This window comes from Sus scrofa, chromosome 16, assembly GCF_054392235.1.
Source record: "Sus scrofa isolate SSC_HxYL_T2T_F1_AM1 chromosome 16, Sscrofa_HxYL_maternal_Yorkshire_Landrace_v2.0, whole genome shotgun sequence".
Classification (NCBI taxonomy): Eukaryota; Metazoa; Chordata; class Mammalia; order Artiodactyla; family Suidae; genus Sus; species Sus scrofa.
Window position 1 is genome coordinate 8,413,386 of NC_139398.1, and position 24,456 is coordinate 8,437,841.

Consider the following 24,456-nt stretch of genomic DNA (forward strand, 5'->3'; position numbering starts at 1 on the left):
CCATGCTGCATACAATCCACTGCATTCAATCGGGATGCACTGGGCCTCGCTGCATGGACTCCACTGCATATAATCGGGATCCATTGCGCCACAATGCATGGAATACTCTGCATTCAATGACGCTGAATGGAATCCACTGCATTGAATCGTGAAGCTATGGGCCATGCTGCATAAAATCCACTGCATGCAATCATGCTGCATGGAATCCACTGCATTCAATCATGTTGCATAAAATCCACTGCATTCAATAGGGTTCCATTTCTTCACCCTGCATGGAATCCACTGCATTCAACCAAGCTGCATGGAATCCACTGCATTCAATCGGGATGCATTTTACCACTCTGCATGGATTACACTGCATTTAATCACGCTGCATGTAATCCATGGAATTTTAATCGGGATTCATTTTACTAAGCTGTATGGAATCGACTGCACTTAATCACGCTGCATGGAATCCACTGCATTCAATCGGGATGCATTTTACCACGTTGCATGCAGTTCACTGCATTCAATCACAATGCATGGAATCCACTGCATTCAATCGGGATGCTTTGGGCCATGCTGCATAAAATCAACTGCATTCAATCTTGCTTTTTGAATCCACTGCATTCAGTAATGCTGCATAAATCCTTGCATTCAATTGGGTTCCATTTCTCCACGCTGCATGGAATACACTGCATTCAATCACGCTGCATGGAATCCACTGCATTCAATCGGGATGCATTTTACCATGCTGCGTGGTTTTCACTGCATTCAATCACAATGCATGGAATCCACTGCATTCCATCGGGATGCTTTGGGCCATGCTGCATAAACTCCACTGCATTCAATCATGCTGCATGGAATCCACTGCATTCAATCATGCTGCATAAAATCCACTGCATTCAATAGGGTTCCATTTCTTCACGCTGCATGTAATACACTGCATTCAATCACACTGAATGGAATCCACTGCATTCAATCGGGATGCATTTTACCTCGCTGCATGGATTACACTGCATTCAATCACAATGCTTGGAATCCACTGCATTCCATCGGGATGCTTTGGGCCATGCTGCATAAAATCCACTGCATTCAATCGGGATGCATTGGGCCACGCTGCATCGACTCCACTGCATTCAATCGGTATCCATTGCGCCACAATGCAAGGAATCCTCTGCATTCATTGACGCTGCATGGACTCCACTGCATTCAATCGGGATGCTTTGGGCCATGCTGCATAAAATCCACTGCATTCAACCATGCTGCATGGAATCCATTTCATTCAATCATGCTCTATAAAATCCAATGCATTCAATAGGGTTCCATTACTTCACGCTGCATGGAATACACTACATTAAATCAGGATGCATGGAATCGACTGCATTCAATCAGGATGCATTATACCACGTTGCATGGATTACCCTACATTCAATCACAATGCTTGGAATCCACTGCATTCCATCGGGATGCTTTGGGCCATGCTGCATAAACTCCACTGCATTCAATCGGGAGGCATTGGGCCTCGCTGCATGGACTCCACTGCATAAAATCTGGATCCATTGCGCCACAATGCATGGAATCCTCTGCATTCAACGACGCTGCATGGAATCCACTGCATTCCATCGGGATGTTTTGGGCCATGCTGCATAAAATCTACTGCATTCAATCGGGATGCATTGGGCCTCGCTGCATGAACTCCACTGCATACAATCTGGAACCATTGCGCCAAAATGCATGGAATCGACTGCATTTAATCACGGTGCATGGAATCCACTGCATTCAATCGGGATGCATTTTACCACACTGCTTGGATTACACTGCATTCAATCGCAATGCATAGAATCCACTGCATTCAATATGGATGCATTTTACCACTCTGCATGGAATCCACTGCATTTAATCACGCTGCATGTACTCCATGGAATTTAATCGGGATTCATTTTACTAAGCTGTATGGAATCGACTGCATTTAATCACGCTGCATGGAATCCGCTGCATTCAATCATGCTGCATAAAATCCACTGCATTCAATAGGGTTCCATTTCTTCACGCTGCATGGAATCCACTGCATTCAATCACGCTGCATGGAATCCACTGCATTCAACATGGATGAATTTTACCACGCTGCATTTAGTACACTGTATTCAATCACAATTCATGGAATCCATTGCATTCAATCGGGATGCTTTGGGCCATGCTGCATAAAATCCACTGCATTCAATCGGGATGCACTGGGCATTGCTGCATGGACTCCACTGCATACAATCCGGATCCATTGCGCCACAATGCATGGAATCCTCTTCATTCAACGACGCTGCATGGAATCCACTGCATTCCATCGGGATGCTTTGGGCCATGCTGCATAAAATCCACTGCATTCAATCGGGATGCATTGGGCCTCGCTGCATGGACTCCACTGCATACAATCGGGATCCATTGCGCCACAATGCATGGAATCCTCTGCATTCAATGACGCTGCATGGAATCCACTGCATTCCATCGGGATGCTTTGGGCCATGCTGCATAAAATCCACTGCATTCAATCATGCTGCATGGAATCCACTGCATTCAATCATGCTGCATAAAATCCACTGCATTCAATAGGGTTCCATTTCTTCACGCTGCATGGAATCCACTGCATTCACTCAGGATGCATTTTACCACACTGCATGGATTACACTTCATTCAATCACAATGCATGGAATCCACTGCATTCCATCGGGCTGCTTTGGGCCATGCTGCATAAAATCCACTGCATTCAATCAGATGCATTTTGCCTCACTGCATAGACTCCACTGCATACAATCGGGATCCATTTCGCCAAAATGCATTGAATCTTCTGCATTCAATTACGCTGCATGGAATCCACTGCATTCCATCGGGATGCTTTGGGCCATACTGCATAAAATCCACTGCATGCAATCATGCTGCATGGAATCCACTGCATTCAATCATGCTGCATAAAATCCACTGCATTCAATAGGGTTCCATTTCTTCTTCACGCTGCCTGGAATCCACTGCATTCAATCACGCTGCATGGAATCCACTGCATTCAATCGGGATGCATTTTACCACACTGCTTGGATTACACTGCATTCAATCGCAATGCATAGAATCCACTGCATTCAATATGGATTCATTTTACCACTCTGCATGGAATCCACTGCATTTAATCACGCTGCATGTAATCCATGGAATTTAATCGGGATTCATTTTACTAAGCTGTATGGAATCGACTGCATTTAATCACGCTGCATGGAATCCACTGCATTCAATCGGGATTCATTTTACAAGGCTGCATGGAGTACACTGCATTCAATCACAATGCATGGAATCCACTGCATTCAAACGGGATGCTTTGGGCCATGCTGCATAAAATCCACTGCATTCAATCATGCTGCATGGAATCCACTGCATTCAATCATGCAGCATAAAATCCGCTGCATTCCATAGGGTTCCATTTCTTCATGCTGCATGGAATACACTGCATTCAATCAGGCTGCATGGAATCCACTGCATTCAATCGGGATGCATTTTTCCTCGTTGCATGGATTACACTGCATTCCATCACAATGCATGGAATCCACTGCATTCAATCGGGAAGCTTTGGGCCATGCTGCATACAATCCACTGCATTCAATCGGGATGCACTGGGCCTCGCTGCATGGACTCCACTGCATATAATCGGGATCCATTGCGCCACAATGCATGGAATACTCTGCATGCAATGACGCTGAATGGAATCCACTGCATTGAATCGTGAAGCTATGGGCCATGCTGCATAAAATCCACTGCATGCAATCATGCTGCATGGAATCCACTGCATTCAATCATGTTGCATAAAATCCACTGCATTCAATAGGGTTCCATTTCTTCACCCTGCATGGAATCCACTGCATTCAACCACGCTGCATGGAATCCACTGCATTCAATCGGGAAGCATTTTACCACTCTGCATGGATTACACTGCATTTAATCATGCTGCATGTAATCCATGGAATTTAATCGGGATTCATTTTACTAAGCTGTATGGAATCGACTGCACTTAATCACGCTGCATGGAATCCACTGCATTCAATCGGGATGCATTTTACCACGTTGCATGCAGTTCACTGCATTCAATCACAATGCATGGAATCCACTGCATTCCATCGGGATGCTTTGGGCCATGCTGCATAAAATCCACTGCATTCAATCTTGCTTTTTGAATCCACTGCATTCAGTAATGCTGCATAAAATCCTTGCATTCAATTGGGTTCCATTTCTTCACGCTGCATGGAATACACTGCATTCAATCACGCTGCATGGAATCCACTGTATTCAATCGGGATGCATTTTACCATGCTGCGTGGTTTTCACTGCGTTCAATCACAATGCATGGAATCCACTGCATTCAATCGGGATGCTTTGGGCCATGCTGCATAAAATCCACTGCATTCAATCATGCTGCATGGAATCCACTGCATTCAATCATGCTGCAATAAATCCACTGCATTCAATAGGGTTCCATTTCTTCACGCTGCATGTTATACACTTCATTCATTCACGCTGCATGGAATCCACTGCATTCAATCGGGATGCATTTTACCTCGCTGCATGGATTACACTGCATTCAATCACAATGCATGGAATCCACTGCATTCCATCGGGATGCTTTGGGCCATGCTGCATAAAATCCACTGCATTCAATCAGATGCATTTTGCCTCGCTGCATAGACTCCACTGCATACAATCGGGACCCATTTCGCCAAAATGCATTGAATCTTATGCATTCAATTACGCTGCATGGAATCCACTGCATTCAATCGGGATGCTTTGGGCCATGCTGCATAAAATCCATTGCATTCAATCATGCTGCATGGAATCCACTGCATTCAATCGGGATGCATTTTACCATGCTGCATTGATTACCCTTCATTCAATCAGGCTGCATGGAATCCACTGCATTCTATCGGGATACTTTGGGCCATGCTGCATAAAATCCACTGCATTTAATCGGGATGCATTTGGCCACGCTGCATGGACTCCACTGCATAAAATCGGGATCCATTGCCCCAAAATGCAAGGAATCATCTGCATTCAATGACGCTGCATGGAATCCACTGCATTCCATCGGGATGCTTTGGGCCATGCTGCATAAAATCCACTGCATACAACCATGCTGCATGGAATCCACTGCATTCAATCATGCTGCATAAAATCCACTGCATTCAATCGGGATGCATTGGGCCTCGCTGCATGGAATAAACTGCATTCAATCAGGCTCCATGGAATCCACTGCATTCAATGGGGATGCATTCTACCATGCTGCATGGAGTTCACTGCATTCAATCACAATGCATGGAATCCACTGCATTCCATCGGGATGCTTTGGGCCATGCTGCATAAAATCCACTGCATTCAATCGGGATGCATTGGGCCTCGCTGCATGGACTCCACTGCATACAATCGGGATCCATTGCGCCAAAATGCATGGAATCCTCTGCATTCATTGACGCTGCATGGAATCCACTGCATTCCATCAGGATGCTTTGGGCCATACTGCATAAAATCCACTGCATGCAATCATGCTGCATGGAATCCACTGCATTCAATCATGCTGCATAAAATCCACTGCATTCAATAGGGTTCCATTTCTTCTTCACGCTGCCTGGAATCCACTGCATTCAATCACGCTGCATGGAATCCACTGCATTCAATATGGATGCATTTTACCACTCTGCATGGAATCCACTGCATTTAATCACGCTGCATGTAATCCATGGAATTTAATCGGGATTCATTTTACTAAGCTGTATGGAATCGACTGCATTTAATCACGCTGCATGGAATCCACTGCATTCAATTGGGATTCATTTTACAAGGCTGCATGGAGTACACTGCATTCAATCACAATGCATGGAATCCACTGCATTCAAACGGGATGCTTTGGGCCATGCTGCATAAAATCCACTGCATTCAATCATGCTGCATGGAATCCACTGCATTCAATCATGCAGCATAAAATCCGCTGCATGCAATCATGCTGCATTGAAACCACTGCATTCAATCATGCTGCATAAAATCCACTGCATTCAATAGGGTTCCATTACTGCACCCTGCATGGAATCCACTGCATTCAACCACGCTGCATGGAATCCACTGCATTCAATCGGGATGCATTTTACCACTCTGCATGGATTACACTGCATTTAATCACGCTGCATGTAATCCATGGAATTTAATCGGGATTCATTTTACTAAGCTGTATGGAATCGACTGCACTTAATCACACTGCATGGAATCCACTGCATTCAATCGGGATGCATTTTACCACGTTGCATGCAGTTCACTGCATTCAATCACAATGCATGGAATCCACTGCATTCCATCGGGATGCTTTGGGCCATGCTGCATAAAATCCACTGCATTCAATCTTGCTTTTTGAATCCACTGCATTCAGTAATGCTGCATAAAATCCTTGCATTCAATTGGGTTCCATTTCTTCACGCTGCCTGGAATCCACTGCATTCAATCACGCTGCATGGAATCCACTGCATTCTATCGGGATGCATTTTACCTCGCTGCATGGATTACACTGCATTCAATCACAATGCATGGAATCCACTGCATTCCATCGGGATGCTTTGGGCCATGCTGCATAAACTCCACTGCATTCAATCGGGAGGCATTGGGCCTCGCTGCATGGACTCCACTGCATAAAATCTGGATCCATTGCGCCACAATGCATGGAATCCTCTGCATTCAACGACGCTGCATGGAATCCACTGCATTCCATCGGGATGTTTTGGGCCATGCTGCATAAAATCTACTGCATTCAATCGGGATGCATTGGGCCTCGCTGCATGAACTCCACTGCATACAATCTGGAACCATTGCGCCAAAATGCATGGAATACTCTGCATTCAACGACGCTGCATGGAATCCACTGCATTCAATCGGGATGCTTTGGGCCATGCTGCATAAATCCATTGCATTCAATCATGCTTCATGGAATCCACTGCATTCAATCGTGCTGCATAAAATCCACGGCATTCAATAGGGTTCCATTTCTTCACGCTGCATCGAATCCACTACATTCAATCACGCTGCATGGAATCCACTGCATTCTATCGGGATGCATTTTACCACGCTGCATAGATTACACCGCATTCAATCACAATGCATGGAATCCACTGCATTCAATCGGGATGCTTTGGGCCATGCTGCATAAAATCCACTGCATTCAATCGGGATGAATTGGGCCTCGCTGCATGGACTCCACTGCATTCAATCGGGATCCTTTGTGCCACAATGCATGGAATTCTCTTCATTCAATGACGCTGCATCGAATCCACTGCATTCAATCGGAATCCATTGTGCTACAATGCATGGAATCCTCTGCATTCAATGACGCTGCATGGAATCCACTGCATTCCATCAGGATGCTTTGGGCCATGCTGCATAAAATCCACTGCATGCAATCATGCTGCATGGAATCCACTGCATTCAATCATGCTGCATAAAATCCACTGCATTCAATAGGGTTCCATTTCTTCACGCTGCATGGAATCCACTGCATTCAATCACGCTGCATGGAATCCACTGCATTCAACATGGATGAATTTTACCACGCTGCATTTAGTACACTGTATTCAATCACAATTCATGGAATCCATTGCATTCAATCGGGATGCTTTGGGCCATGCTGCATAAAATCCACTGCATTCAATCGGGATGCACTGGGCATTGCTGCATGGACTCCACTGCATACAATCCGGATCCATTGCGCCACAATGCATGGAATCCTCTTCATTCAACGACGCTGCATGGAATCCACTGCATTCCATCGGGATGCTTTGGGCCATGCTGCATAAAATCCACTGCATTCAATCGGGATGCATTGGGCCTCGCTGCATGGACTCCACTGCATACAATCGGGATCCATTGCGCCACAATGCATGGAATCCTCTGCATTCAATGACGCTGCATGGAATCCACTGCATTCCATCGGGATGCTTTGGGCCATGCTGCATAAAATCCACTGCATTCAATCATGCTGCATGGAATCCACTGCATTCAATCATGCTGCATAAAATCCACTGCATTCAATAGGGTTCCATTTCTTCACGCTGCATGGAATCCACTGCATTCAATCACGCTGCATGGAATCCACTGCATTCAACATGGATGAATTTTACCACGCTGCATTTAGTACACTGTATTCAATCACAATTCATGGAATCCATTGCATTCAATCGGGATGCTTTGGGCCATGCTGCATAAAATCCACTGCATTCAATCGGGATGCACTGGGCATCGCTGCATGGACTCCACTGCATACAATCCGGATCCATTGCGCCACAATGCATGGAATCCTCTGCATTCAATGACGCTGCATGGAATCCACTGCATTCAATCAGGATGCTTTGGGCCATGCTGCATAAAATCCATTGCATTCAATCATGCTGCATGGAATCCACTGCATTCAATCGGGATGCATTTTACCATGCTGCATTGATTACCCTTCATTCAATCAGGCTGCATGGAATCCACTGCATTCTATCGGGATGCTTTGGGCCATGCTGCATAAAATCCACTGCATTTAATCGGGATGCATTTGGCCACGCTGCATGGACTCCACTGCATAAAATCGGGATCCATTGCCCCAAAATGCAAGGAATCATCTGCATTCAATGACGCTGCATGGAATCCACTGCATTCCATCGGGATTCTTTGGGCCATGCTGCATAAAATCCACTGCATTCAACCATGCTGCATGGAATCCACTGCATTCAATCATGCTGCATAAAATCCACTGCATTCAATCGGGATGCATTGGGCCTCGCTGCATGGAATAAACTGCATTCAATCAGGCTCCATGGAATCCACTGCATTCAATGGGGATGCATTCGACCATGCTGCATGGAGTTCACTGCATTCAATCACAATGCATGGAATCCACTGCATTCCATCGGGATGCTTTGGGCCATGCTGCATAAAATCCACTGCATTCAATCGGGATGCATTGGGCCTCGCTGCATGGACTCCACTGCATACAATCGGGATCCATTGCGCCAAAATGCATGGAATCCTCTGCATTCATTGACGCTGCATGGAATCCACTGCATTCCATCGGGATGCTTTGGGCCATACTGCATAAAATCCACTGCATGCAATCATGCTGCATGGAATCCACTGCATTCAATCATGCTGCATAAAATCCACTGCATTCAATAGGGTTCCATTTCTTCTTCACGCTGCCTGGAATCCACTGCATTCAATCACGCTGCATGGAATCCACTGCATTCAATATGGATGCATTTTACCACTCTGCATGGAATCCACTGCATTTAATCACGCTGCATGTAATCCATGGAATTTAATCGGGATTCATTTTACTAAGCTGTATGGAATCGACTGCATTTAATCACGCTGCATGGAATCCACTGCATTCAATCGGGATTCATTTTACAAGGCTGCATGGAGTACACTGCATTCAATCACAATGCATGGAATCCACTGCATTCAAACGGGATGCTTTGGGCCATGCTGCATAAAATCCACTGCATTCAATCATGCTGCATGGAATCCACTGCATTCAATCATGCAGCATAAAATCCGCTGCATTCCATAGGGTTCCATTTCTTCATGCTGCATGGAATACACTGCATTCAATCAGGCTGCATGGAATCCACTGCATTCAATCGGGATGCATTTTTCCTCGTTGCATGGATTACACTGCATTCCATCACAATGCATCGAATCCACTGCATTCAATCGGGAAGCTTTGGGCCATGCTGCATACAATCCACTGCATTCAATCGGGATGCACTGGGCCTCGCTGCATGGACTCCACTGCATATAATCGGGATCCATTGCGCCACAATGCATGGAATACTCTGCATTCAATGACGCTGAATGGAATCCACTGCATTGAATCGTGAAGCTATGGGCCATGCTGCATAAAATCCACTGCATGCAATCATGCTGCATGGAATCCACTGCATTCAATCATGTTGCATAAAATCCACTGCATTCAATAGGGTTCCATTTCTTCACCCTGCATGGAATCCACTGCATTCAACCACGCTGCATGGAATCCACTGCATTCAATCGGGATGCATTTTACCACTCTGCATGGATTACACTGCATTTAATCACGCTGCATGTAATCCATGGAATTTTAATCGGGATTCATTTTACTAAGCTGTATGGAATCGACTGCACTTAATCACGCTGCATGGAATCCACTGCATTCAATCGGGATGCATTTTACCACGTTGCATGCAGTTCACTGCATTCAATCACAATGCATGGAATCCACTGCATTCAATCGGGATGCTTTGGGCCATGCTGCATAAAATCCACTGCATTCAATCTTGCTTTTTGAATCCACTGCATTCAGTAATGCTGCATAAATCCTTGCATTCAATTGGGTTCCATTTCTTCACGCTGCATGGAATACACTGCATTCAATCGGGATGCATTTTACCATGCTGCGTGGTTTTCACTGCATTCAATCACAATGCATGGAATCCACTGCATTCAAACGGGATGCTTTGGGCCATGCTGCATAAAATCCACTGCATTCAATCATGCTGCATGGAATCCACTGCATTCAATCATGCTGCATAAAATCCACTGCATTCAATAGGGTTCCATTTCTTCACGCTGCATGTAATACACTGCATTCAATCACACTGAATGGAATCCACTGCATTCAATCGGGATGCATTTTACCTCGCTGCATGGATTACACTGCATTCAATCACAATGCTTGGAATCCACTGCATTCCATCGGGATGCTTTTTGCCATGCTGCATAAAATCCACTGCATTCAATCGGGATGCATTGGGCCATGCTGCATCGACTCCACTGCATTCAATCGGTATCCATTGCGCCACAATGCAAGGAATCCTCTGCATTCATTGACGCTGCATGGACTCCACTGCATTCAATCGGGATGCTTTGGGCCATGCTGCATAAAATCCACTGCATTCAACCATGCTGCATGGAATCCATTTCATTCAATCATGCTCTATAAAATCCAATGCATTCAATAGGGTTCCATTACTTCACGCTGCATGGAATACACTACATTAAATCAGGATGCATGGAATCGACTGCATTCAATCAGGATGCATTATACCACGTTGCATGGATTACCCTACATTCAATCACAATGCTTGGAATCCACTGCATTCCATCGGGATGCTTTGGGCCATGCTGCATAAACTCCACTGCATTCAATCGGGAGGCATTGGGCCTCGCTGCATGGACTCCACTGCATAAAATTTGGATCCATTGCGCCACAATGCATGGAATCCTCTGCATTCAACGACGCTGCATGGAATCCACTGCATTCCATCGGGATGTTTTGGGCCATGCTGCATAAAATCTACTGCATTCAATCGGGATGCATTGGGCCTCGCTGCATGAACTCCACTGCATACAATCTGGAACCATTGCGCCAAAATGCATGGAATCGACTGCATTTAATCACGGTGCATGGAATCCACTGCATTCAATCGGGATGCATTTTACCACACTGCTTGGATTACACTGCATTCAATCGCAATGCATAGAATCCACTGCATTCAATATGGATGCATTTTACCACTCTGCATGGAATCCACTGCATTTAATCACGCTGCATGTAATCCATGGAATTTAATCGGGATTCATTTTACTAAGCTGTATGGAATCGACTGCATTTAATCACGCTGCATGGAATCCGCTGCATTCAATCATGCTGCATAAAATCCACTGCATTCAATAGGGTTCCATTTCTTCACGCTGCATGGAATCCACTGCATTCAATCACGCTGCATGGAATCCACTGCATTCAACATGGATGAATTTTACCACGCTGCATTTAGTACACTGTATTCAATCACAATTCATGGAATCCATTGCATTCAATCGGGATGCTTTGGGCCATGCTGCATAAAATCCACTGCATTCAATCGGGATGCACTGGGCATTGCTGCATGGACTCCACTGCATACAATCCGGATCCATTGCGCCACAATGCATGGAATCCTCTTCATTCAACGACGCTGCATGGAATCCACTGCATTCCATCGGGATGCTTTGGGCCATGCTGCATAAAATCCACTGCATTCAATCGGGATGCATTGGGCCTCGCTGCATGGACTCCACTGCATACAATCGGGATCCATTGCGCCACAATGCATGGAATCCTCTGCATTCAATGACGCTGCATGGAATCCACTGCATTCCATCGGGATGCTTTGGGCCATGCTGCATAAAATCCACTGCATTCAATCATGCTGCATGGAATCCACTGCATTCAATCATGCTGCATAAAATCCACTGCATTCAATAGGGTTCCATTTCTTCACGCTGCATGGAATCCACTGCATTCAATCACGCTGCATGGAATCCACTGCATTCAACATGGATGAATTTTACCACGCTGCATTTAGTACACTGTATTCAATCACAATTCATGGAATCCATTGCATTCAATCGGGATGCTTTGGGCCATGCTGCATAAAATCCACTGCATTCAATCGGGATGCACTGGGCATCGCTGCATGGACTCCACTGCATACAATCCGGATCCATTGCGCCACAATGCATGGAATCCTCTGCATTCAATGACGCTGCATGGAATCCACTGCATTCAATCAGGATGCTTTGGGCCATGCTGCATAAAATCCATTGCATTCAATCATGCTGCATGGAATCCACTGCATTCAATCGGGATGCATTTTACCATGCTGCATTGATTACCCTTCATTCAATCAGGCTGCATGGAATCCACTGCATTCTATCGGGATGCTTTGGGCCATGCTGCATAAAATCCACTGCATTTAATCGGGATGCATTTGGCCACGCTGCATGGACTCCACTGCATAAAATCGGGATCCATTGCCCCAAAATGCAAGGAATCATCTGCATTCAATGACGCTGCATGGAATCCACTGCATTCCATCGGGATTCTTTGGGCCATGCTGCATAAAATCCACTGCATTCAACCATGCTGCATGGAATCCACTGCATTCAATCATGCTGCATAAAATCCACTGCATTCAATCGGGATGCATTGGGCCTCGCTGCATGGAATAAACTGCATTCAATCAGGCTCCATGGAATCCACTGCATTCAATGGGGATGCATTCGACCATGCTGCATGGAGTTCACTGCATTCAATCACAATGCATGGAATCCACTGCATTCCATCGGGATGCTTTGGGCCATGCTGCATAAAATCCACTGCATTCAATCGGGATGCATTGGGCCTCGCTGCATGGACTCCACTGCATACAATCGGGATCCATTGCGCCAAAATGCATGGAATCCTCTGCATTCATTGACGCTGCATGGAATCCACTGCATTCCATCGGGATGCTTTGGGCCATACTGCATAAAATCCACTGCATGCAATCATGCTGCATGGAATCCACTGCATTCAATCATGCTGCATAAAATCCACTGCATTCAATAGGGTTCCATTTCTTCTTCACGCTGCCTGGAATCCACTGCATTCAATCACGCTGCATGGAATCCACTGCATTCAATATGGATGCATTTTACCACTCTGCATGGAATCCACTGCATTTAATCACGCTGCATGTAATCCATGGAATTTAATCGGGATTCATTTTACTAAGCTGTATGGAATCGACTGCATTTAATCACGCTGCATGGAATCCACTGCATTCAATCGGGATTCATTTTACAAGGCTGCATGGAGTACACTGCATTCAATCACAATGCATGGAATCCACTGCATTCAAACGGGATGCTTTGGGCCATGCTGCATAAAATCCACTGCATTCAATCATGCTGCATGGAATCCACTGCATTCAATCATGCAGCATAAAATCCGCTGCATTCCATAGGGTTCCATTTCTTCATGCTGCATGGAATACACTGCATTCAATCAGGCTGCATGGAATCCACTGCATTCAATCGGGATGCATTTTTCCTCGTTGCATGGATTACACTGCATTCCATCACAATGCATCGAATCCACTGCATTCAATCGGGAAGCTTTGGGCCATGCTGCATACAATCCACTGCATTCAATCGGGATGCACTGGGCCTCGCTGCATGGACTCCACTGCATATAATCGGGATCCATTGCGCCACAATGCATGGAATACTCTGCATTCAATGACGCTGAATGGAATCCACTGCATTGAATCGTGAAGCTATGGGCCATGCTGCATAAAATCCACTGCATGCAATCATGCTGCATGGAATCCACTGCATTCAATCATGTTGCATAAAATCCACTGCATTCAATAGGGTTCCATTTCTTCACCCTGCATGGAATCCACTGCATTCAACCACGCTGCATGGAATCCACTGCATTCAATCGGGATGCATTTTACCACTCTGCATGGATTACACTGCATTTAATCACGCTGCATGTAATCCATGGAATTTTAATCGGGATTCATTTTACTAAGCTGTATGGAATCGACTGCACTTAATCACGCTGCATGGAATCCACTGCATTCAATCGGGATGCATTTTACCACGTTGCATGCAGTTCACTGCATTCAATCACAATGCATGGAATCCACTGCATTCAATCGGGATGCTTTGGGCCATGCTGCATAAAATCCACTGCATTCAATCTTGCTTTTTGAATCCACTGCATTCAGTAATGCTGCATAAATCCTTGCATTCAATTGGGTTCCATTTCTTCACGCTGCATGGAATACACTGCATTCAATCGGGATGCATTTTACCATGCTGCGTGGTTTTCACTGCATTCAATCACAATGCATGGAATCCACTGCATTCAAACGGGATGCTTTGGGCCATGCTGCATAAAATCCACTGCATTCAATCATGCTGCATGGAATCCACTGCATTCAATCATGCTGCATAAAATCCACTGCATTCAATAGGGTTCCATTTCTTCACGCTGCATGTAATACACTGCATTCAATCACACTGAATGGAATCCACTGCATTCAATCGGGATGCATTTTACCTCGCTGCATGGATTACACTGCATTCAATCACAATGCTTGGAATCCACTGCATTCCATCGGGATGCTTTTTGCCATGCTGCATAAAATCCACTGCATTCAATCGGGATGCATTGGGCCACGCTGCATCGACTCCACTGCATTCAATCGGTATCCATTGCGCCACAATGCAAGGAATCCTCTGCATTCATTGACGCTGCATGGACTCCACTGCATTCAATCGGGATGCTTTGGGCCATGCTGCATAAAATCCACTGCATTCAACCATGCTGCATGGAATCCATTTCATTCAATCATGCTCTATAAAATCCAATGCATTCAATAGGGTTCCATTACTTCACGCTGCATGGAATACACTACATTAAATCAGGATGCATGGAATCGACTGCATTCAATCAGGATGCATTATACCACGTTGCATGGATTACCCTACATTCAATCACAATGCTTGGAATCCACTGCATTCCATCGGGATGCTTTGGGCCATGCTGCATAAACTCCACTGCATTCAATCGGGAGGCATTGGGCCTCGCTGCATGGACTCCACTGCATAAAATTTGGATCCATTGCGCCACAATGCATGGAATCCTCTGCATTCAACGACGCTGCATGGAATCCACTGCATTCCATCGGGATGTTTTGGGCCATGCTGCATAAAATCTACTGCATTCAATCGGGATGCATTGGGCCTCGCTGCATGAACTCCACTGCATACAATCTGGAACCATTGCGCCAAAATGCATGGAATCGACTGCATTTAATCACGGTGCATGGAATCCACTGCATTCAATCGGGATGCATTTTACCACACTGCTTGGATTACACTGCATTCAATCGCAATGCATAGAATCCACTGCATTCAATATGGATGCATTTTACCACTCTGCATGGAATCCACTGCATTTAATCACGCTGCATGTACTCCATGGAATTTAATCGGGATTCATTTTACTAAGCTGTATGGAATCGACTGCATTTAATCACGCTGCATGGAATCCGCTGCATTCAATCATGCTGCATAAAATCCACTGCATTCAATAGGGTTCCATTTCTTCACGCTGCATGGAATCCACTGCATTCAATCACGCTGCATGGAATCCACTGCATTCAACATGGATGAATTTTACCACGCTGCATTTAGTACACTGTATTCAATCACAATTCATGGAATCCATTGCATTCAATCGGGATGCTTTGGGCCATGCTGCATAAAATCCACTGCATTCAATCGGGATGCACTGGGCATTGCTGCATGGACTCCACTGCATACAATCCGGATCCATTGCGCCACAATGCATGGAATCCTCTTCATTCAACGACGCTGCATGGAATCCACTGCATTCCATCGGGATGCTTTGGGCCATGCTGCATAAAATCCACTGCATTCAATCGGGATGCATTGGGCCTCGCTGCATGGACTCCACTGCATACAATCGGGATCCATTGCGCCACAATGCATGGAATCCTCTGCACTCAATGACGCTGCATGGAATCCACTGCATTCCATCGGGATGCTTTGGGCCATGCTGCATAAAATCCACTGCATTCAATCATGCTGCATGGAATCCACTGCATTCAATCATGCTGCATAAAATCCACTGCATTCAATAGGGTTCCATTTCTTCACGCTGCATGGAATCCACTGCATTCACTCAGGATGCATTTTACCACACTGCATGGATTACACTTCATTCAATCACAATGCATGGAATCCACTGCATTCCATCGGGCTGCTTTGGGCCATGCTGCATAAAATCCACTGCATTCAATCAGATGCATTTTGCCTCACTGCATAGACTCCACTGCATACAATCGGGATCCATTTCGCCAAAATGCATTGAATCTTCTGCATTCAATTACGCTGCATGGAATCCACTGCATTCCATCGGGATGCTTTGGGCCATACTGCATAAAATCCACTGCATGCAATCATGCTGCATGGAATCCACTGCATTCAATCATGCTGCATAAAATCCACTGCATTCAATAGGGTTCCATTTCTTCTTCACGCTGCCTGGAATCCACTGCATTCAATCACGCTGCATGGAATCCACTGCATTCAATCGGGATGCATTTTACCACACTGCTTGGATTACACTGCATTCAATCGCAATGCATAGAATCCACTGCATTCAATATGGATTCATTTTACCACTCTGCATGGAATCCACTGCATTTAATCACGCTGCATGTAATCCATGGAATTTAATCGGGATTCATTTTACTAAGCTGTATGGAATCGACTGCATTTAATCACGCTGCATGGAATCCACTGCATTCAATCGGGATTCATTTTACAAGGCTGCATGGAGTACACTGCATTCAATCACAATGCATGGAATCCACTGCATTCAAACGGGATGCTTTGGGCCATGCTGCATAAAATCCACTGCATTCAATCATGCTGCATGGAATCCACTGCATTCAATCATGCAGCATAAAATCCGCTGCATTCCATAGGGTTCCATTTCTTCATGCTGCATGGAATACACTGCATTCAATCAGGCTGCATGGAATCCACTGCATTCAATCGGTATGCATTTTTCCTCGTTGCATGGATTACACTACATTCCATCACAATGCATGGAATCCACTGCATTCAATCGGGAAGCTTTGGGCCATGCTGCATACAATCCACTGCATTCAATCGGGATGCACTGGGCCTCGCTGCATGGACCCCACTGCATATAATCGGGATCCATTGCGCCACAATGCATGGAATACTCTGCATGCAATGACGCTGAATGGAATCCACTGCATTGAATCGTGAAGCTATGGGCCATGCTGCATAAAATCCACTGCATGCAATCATGCTGCATGGAATCCACTGCATTCAATCATGTTGCATAAAATCCACTGCATTCAATAGGGTTCCATTTCTTCACCCTGCATGGAATCCACTGCATTCAACCACGCTGCATGGAATCCACTGCATTCAATCGGGAAGCATTTTACCACTCTGCATGGATTACACTGCATTTAATCATGCTGCATGTAATCCATGGAATTTAATCGGGATTCATTTTACTAAGCTGTATGGAATCGACTGCACTTAATCACGCTGCATGGAATCCACTGCATTCAATCGGGATGCATTTTACCACGTTGCATGCAGTTCACTGCATTCAATCACAATGCATGGAATCCACTGCATTCCATCGGGATGCTTTGGGCCATGCTGCATAAAATCCACTGCATTCAATCTTGCTTTTTGAATCCACTGCATTCAGTAATGCTGCATAAAATCCTTGCATTCAATTGGGTTCCATTTCTTCACGCTGCATGGAATACACTGCATTCAATCACGCTGCATGGAATCCACTGCATTCAATCGGGATGCATTTTACCATGCTGCGTGGTTTTCACTGCGTTCAATCACAATGCATGGAATCCACTGCATTCAATCGGGATGCTTTGGGCCATGCTGCATAAAATCCACTGCATTCAATCATGCTGCATGGAATCCACTGCATTCAATCATGCTGCAATAAATCCACTGCATTCAATAGGGTTCCATTTCTTCACGCTGCATGTTATACACTTCATTCATTCACGCTGCATGGAATCCACTGCATTCAATCGGGATGCATTTTACCTCGCTGCATGGATTACACTGCATTCAATCACAATGCATGGAATCCACTGCATTCCATCGGGATGCTTTGGGCCATGCTGCATAAAATCCACTGCATTCAATCATGCTGCATAAAATCCACTGCATTCAATCGGGATGCATTGGGCCTCGCTGCATGGAATAAACTGCATTCAATCAGGCTCCATGGAATCCACTGCATTCAATGGGGATGCATTCTACCATGCTGCATGGAGTTCACTGCATTCAATCACAATGCATGGAATCCACTGCATTCCATCGGGATGCTTTGGGCCATGCTGCATAAAATCCACTGCATTCAATCGGGATGCATTGGGCCTCGCTGCATGGACTCCACTGCATACAATCGGGATCCATTGCGCCAAAATGCATGGAATCCTCTGCATTCATTGACGCTGCATGGAATCCACTGCATTCCATCGGGATGCTTTGGGCCATACTGCATAAAATCCACTGCATGCAATCATTCTGCATGGAATCCACTGCATTCAATCATGCTGCATAAAATCCACTGCATTCAATAGGGTTCCATTTCTTCTTCACGCTGCCTGGAATCCACTGCATTCAATCACGCTGCATGGAATCCACTGCATTCAATATGGATGCATTTTACCACTCTGCATGGAATCCACTGCATTTAATCACGCTGCATGTAATCCATGGAATTTAATCGGGATTCATTTTACTAAGCTGTATGGAATCGACTGCATTTAATCACGCTGCATGGAATCCACTGCATTCAATTGGGATTCATTTTACAAGGCTGCATGGAGTACACTGCATTCAATCACAATGCATGGAATCCACTGCATTCAAACGGGGTGCTTTGGGCCATGCTGCATAAAATCCACTGCATTCAATCATGCTGCATGGAATCCACTGCATTCAATCATGCAGCATAAAATCCGCTGCATTCCATAGGGTTCCATTTCTTCATGCTGCATGGAATACACTGCATTCAATCAGGCTGCATGGAATCCACTGCATTCAATCGGGATGCATTTTTCCTCGTTGCATGGATTACACTGCATTCCATCACAATGCATGGAATCCACTGCATTCAATCGGGAAGCTTTGGGCCATGCTGCATACAATCCACTGCATTCAATCGGGATGCACTGGGCCTCGCTGCATGGACTCCACTGCATATAATCGGGATCCATTGCGCCACAATGCATGGAATACTCTGCATTCAATGACGCTGAATGGAATCCACTGCATTGAATCGTGAAGCTATGGGCCATGCTGCATAAAATCCACTGCATGCAATCATGCTGCATGGAATCCACTGCATTCAATCATGTTGCATAAAATCCACTGCATTCAATAGGGTTCCATTTCTTCACCCTGCATGGAATCCACTGCATTCAACCACGCTGCATGGAATCCACTGCATTCAATCGGGATGCATTTTACCACTCTGCATGGATTACACTGCATTTAATCACGCTGCATGTAATCCATGGAATTTTAATCGGGATTCATTTTACTAAGCTGTATGGAATCGACTGCACTTAATCACGCTGCATGGAATCCACTGCATTCAATCGGGATGCATTTTACCACGTTGCATGCAGTTCACTGCATTCAATCACAATGCATGGAATCCACTGCATTCAATCGGGATGCTTTGGGCCATGCTGCATAAAATCCACTGCATTCAATCTTGCTTTTTGAATCCTCTGCATTCAGTAATGCTGCATAAATCCTTGCATTCAATTGGGTTCCATTTCTTCACGCTGCATGGAATACACTGCATTCAATCACGCTGCATGGAATCCACTGCATTCAATCGGGATGCATTTTACCATGCTGCGTGGTTTTCACTGCATTCAATCACAATGCATGGAATCCACTGCATTCCATCGGGATGCTTTGGGCCATGCTGCATAAACTCCACTGCATTCAATCATGCTGCATGGAATCCACTGCATTAAATCATGCTGCATAAAATCCACTGCATTCAATAGGGTTCCATTTCTTCACACTGCATGTAATACACTGCATTCAATCACACTGAATGGAATCCACTGCATTCAATCGGGATGCATTTTACCTCGCTGCATGGATTACACTGCATTCAATCACAATGCTTGGAATCCACTGCATTCCATCGGGATGCTTTGGGCCATGCTGCATAAAATCCACTGCATTCAATCGGGATGCATTGGGCCACGCTGCATCGACTCCACTGCATTCAATCGGTATCCATTGCGCCACAATGCAAGGAATCCTCTGCATTCATTGACGCTGCATGGACTCCACTGCATTCAATCGGGATGCTTTGGGCCATGCTGCATAAAATCCACTGCATTCAACCATGCTGCATGGAATCCATTTCATTCAATCATGCTCTATAAAATCCAATGCATTCAATAGGGTTCCATTACTTCACGCTGCATGGAATACACTACATTAAATCAGGATGCATGGAATCGACTGCATTCAATCAGGATGCATTATACCACGTTGCATGGATTACCCTACATTCAATCACAATGCATGGAATCCACTGCATTCAATCGGGATGCCTTGGGCCATGCTGCATAAAATCCACTGCATTCAATCGGGATGCATTGGGCCTCGCTGCATAGACTCCACTGCATATAATCGGGATCCATTGCGCCACAATGCATGGAATACTCTGCATTCAATGACGCTGCATGGAATCCACTGCATTCCATCGGGAAGCTTTGGGCCATGCTGCATAAAATCCACTGCATTCAATCATGCTGCATGGAATCCACTGCATTCAATCGGGATGCATTTTACAAGGCTGCATGGATTACATTTCATACACTCAAAATGCATGGAATCCACTGCGTTCTATAGGTATGCTTTGGGCCATACTGCATAAAATACACTGCATTCAATTTGCTGCATGGAATCCACTGCATTCAATCATGCTGAATAAAATCCACTGCATTCAATAGGGTTCCATTTCTTCACGCTGCATGGAATACACTGCATTCAATCAGGCTCCATGGAATCCACTGCATTCAATGGGGATGCATTCTACAATGCTGCATGGAGTTCACTGCATTCAATCACAACGCATGTAATCCACTGCATTCCATTGGGATGCTTTGGGCCATGCTGCATAAAATCCACTGCATTCAATCGGGATGCATTGGGCTTCGCTGCATGGACTCCACTGCATACAATCGGGATCCATTGCGCCAAAATGCATGGAATACTCTGCATTCATTGACGCTGCATGGACTCCACTGCATTCAATCGGGATGCTTTGGGCCATGCTGCATAAAATCCACTGCATTCAACCATGCTGCATGGAATCCATTTCATTCAATCATGCTCTATAAAATCCAATGCATTCAATAGGGTTCCATTACATCACACTGCATGGAATACACTGCATTAAATCAGGATGCATGGAATCGACTGCATTCAATCAGGATGCATTATACCACGTTGCATGGATTACCCTACATTCAATCACAATGCATGGAATCCACTGCATTCAATCGGGATGCTTTGGGCCATGCTGCATAAAATCCACTGCATTCAATCTGGATGCATTGGGCCTCGCTGCATAGACTCCACTGCATATAATCGGGATCCATTGCGCCACAATGCATGGAATATTCTGCATTCAACGACGCTGCATGGAATCCACTGCATTCCATCGGGAAGCTTTGGGCCATGCTGCATAAAATCCACTGCATTCAATCATGCTGCATGGAATCCACTGCATTCAATCGGGATGCATTTTACAAGGCTGCATGGATTACATTTCATACACTCAAAATGCATGGAATCCACTGCGTTCTATAGGTATACTTTGGGCCATACTGCATAAAATACACTGCATTCAATTTGCTGCATGGAATCCACTGCATTCAATCATGCTGCATGGAATCCACTGCATTCCATCGGGATGCATTGGGCCTCGCTGCATGGAATACACTGCATTCAATCACGCTGCATGAATTCCACTGCATTCAATGGGGATGCATTCTACAATGCTGCATGGAGTTCACTGCATTCAATCACAATGCATGGAATCCACTGCATTCCATCGGGATGCTTTGGGCCATGCTGCATAAAATCGACTGCATTCAATCGGGATGCATTGGGCCTCGCTGCATGGACTCCACTGCATACAATCGGGATCCATTGCACCAAAATGCATGGAATCCTCCGCATGCAACGACGCTGCATGGACTCCACTGCATTGAATCGGGATGCTTTGGGCCATGCTGCATAAAATCCACTGCATTCAATCATGCTGCATGGAATCCACTGCATTCAATCATGCTGTATAAAATCCACTGCATTCAATAGGGTTCCATTTCTTCACGTGGCATCGAATCCACTGCATTCAATCACGCTGCATGGAATCCACTGCATTCAATCGGGATGCATTTTTCCTCGCTGCATGGAGTACACTGCATTCAATCATGCTGCATAAAATCCACTGCATTCCATCGGGATGCTTTGGGCCATGCTGCATAAAATCCACTGCATTCAATTTGCTGCATGGAATCCACTGCATTCAATCATGCTGCATAAAATCCACTGCATTCAATCGGGATGCATTGGGCCTCGCTGCATGGAATAAACTGCATTCAATCAGGCTCCATGGAATCCACTGCACTCAATGGGGATGCATTCTACCATGCTGCATGGAGTTCACTGCATTCCATCACAATGCATGGAATCCACTGCATTCCATCGGGATGCTTTGGGCCATGCTGCATACAATCCACTGCATTCAATTGGGATGCATTGGGCCTCGCTGCATGGACTCCACTGCATACAATCGGGATCCATTGCGCCAAAATGCATGGAATCGACTGCATTTAATCACGGTGCATGGAATCCACTGCATTCAATCGGGATGCATTTTACCACACTGCTTGGATTACACTGCATTCAATCGCAATGCATAGAATCCACTGCATTCAATATGGATGCATTTTACCACTCTGCATGGAATCCACTGCATTTAATCACGCTGCATGTAATCCATGGAATTTAATCGGGATTCATTTTACTAAGCTGTATGGAATCGACTGCATTTAATCACGCTGCATGGAATCCACTGCATTCAATCGGGATTCATTTTACAAGGCTGCATGGAGTACACTGCATTCAATCACAATGCATGGAATCCACTGCATTCAAACGGGATGCTTTGGGCCATGCTGCATAAAATCCACTGCATTCAATCATGCTGCATGGAATCCACTGCATTCAATCATGCAGCATAAAATCCGCTGCATTCCATAGGGTTCCATTTCTTCATGCTGCATGGAATCCACTGCATTCAATCAGGCTGCATAAAATCCGCTGCATTCCATAGGGTTCCATTTCTTCATGCTGCATGGAATACACTGCATTCAATCAGGCTGCATGGAATCCACTGCATTCAATCGGGATGCATTTTTCCTCGTTGCATGGATTACACTGCATTCCATCACAATGCATGGAATCCACTGCATTCAATCGGGAAGCTTTGGGCCATGCTGCATACAATCCACTGCATTCAATCGGGATGCACTGGGCCTCGCTGCATGGACTCCACTGCATATAATCGGGATCCATTGCGCCACAATGCATGGAATACTCTGCATGCAATGACGCTGAATGGAATCCACTGCATTGAATCGTGAAGCTATGGGCCATGCTGCATAAAATCCACTGCATGCAATCATGCTGCATTGAAACCACTGCATTCAATCATGCTGCATAAAATCCACTGCATTCAATAGGGTTCCATTACTGCACCCTGCATGGAATCCACTGCATTCAACCACGCTGCATGGAATCCACTGCATTCAATCGGGATGCATTTTACCACTCTGCATGGATTACACTGCATTTAATCACGCTGCATGTAATCCATGGAATTTAATCGGGATTCATTTTACTAAGCTGTAT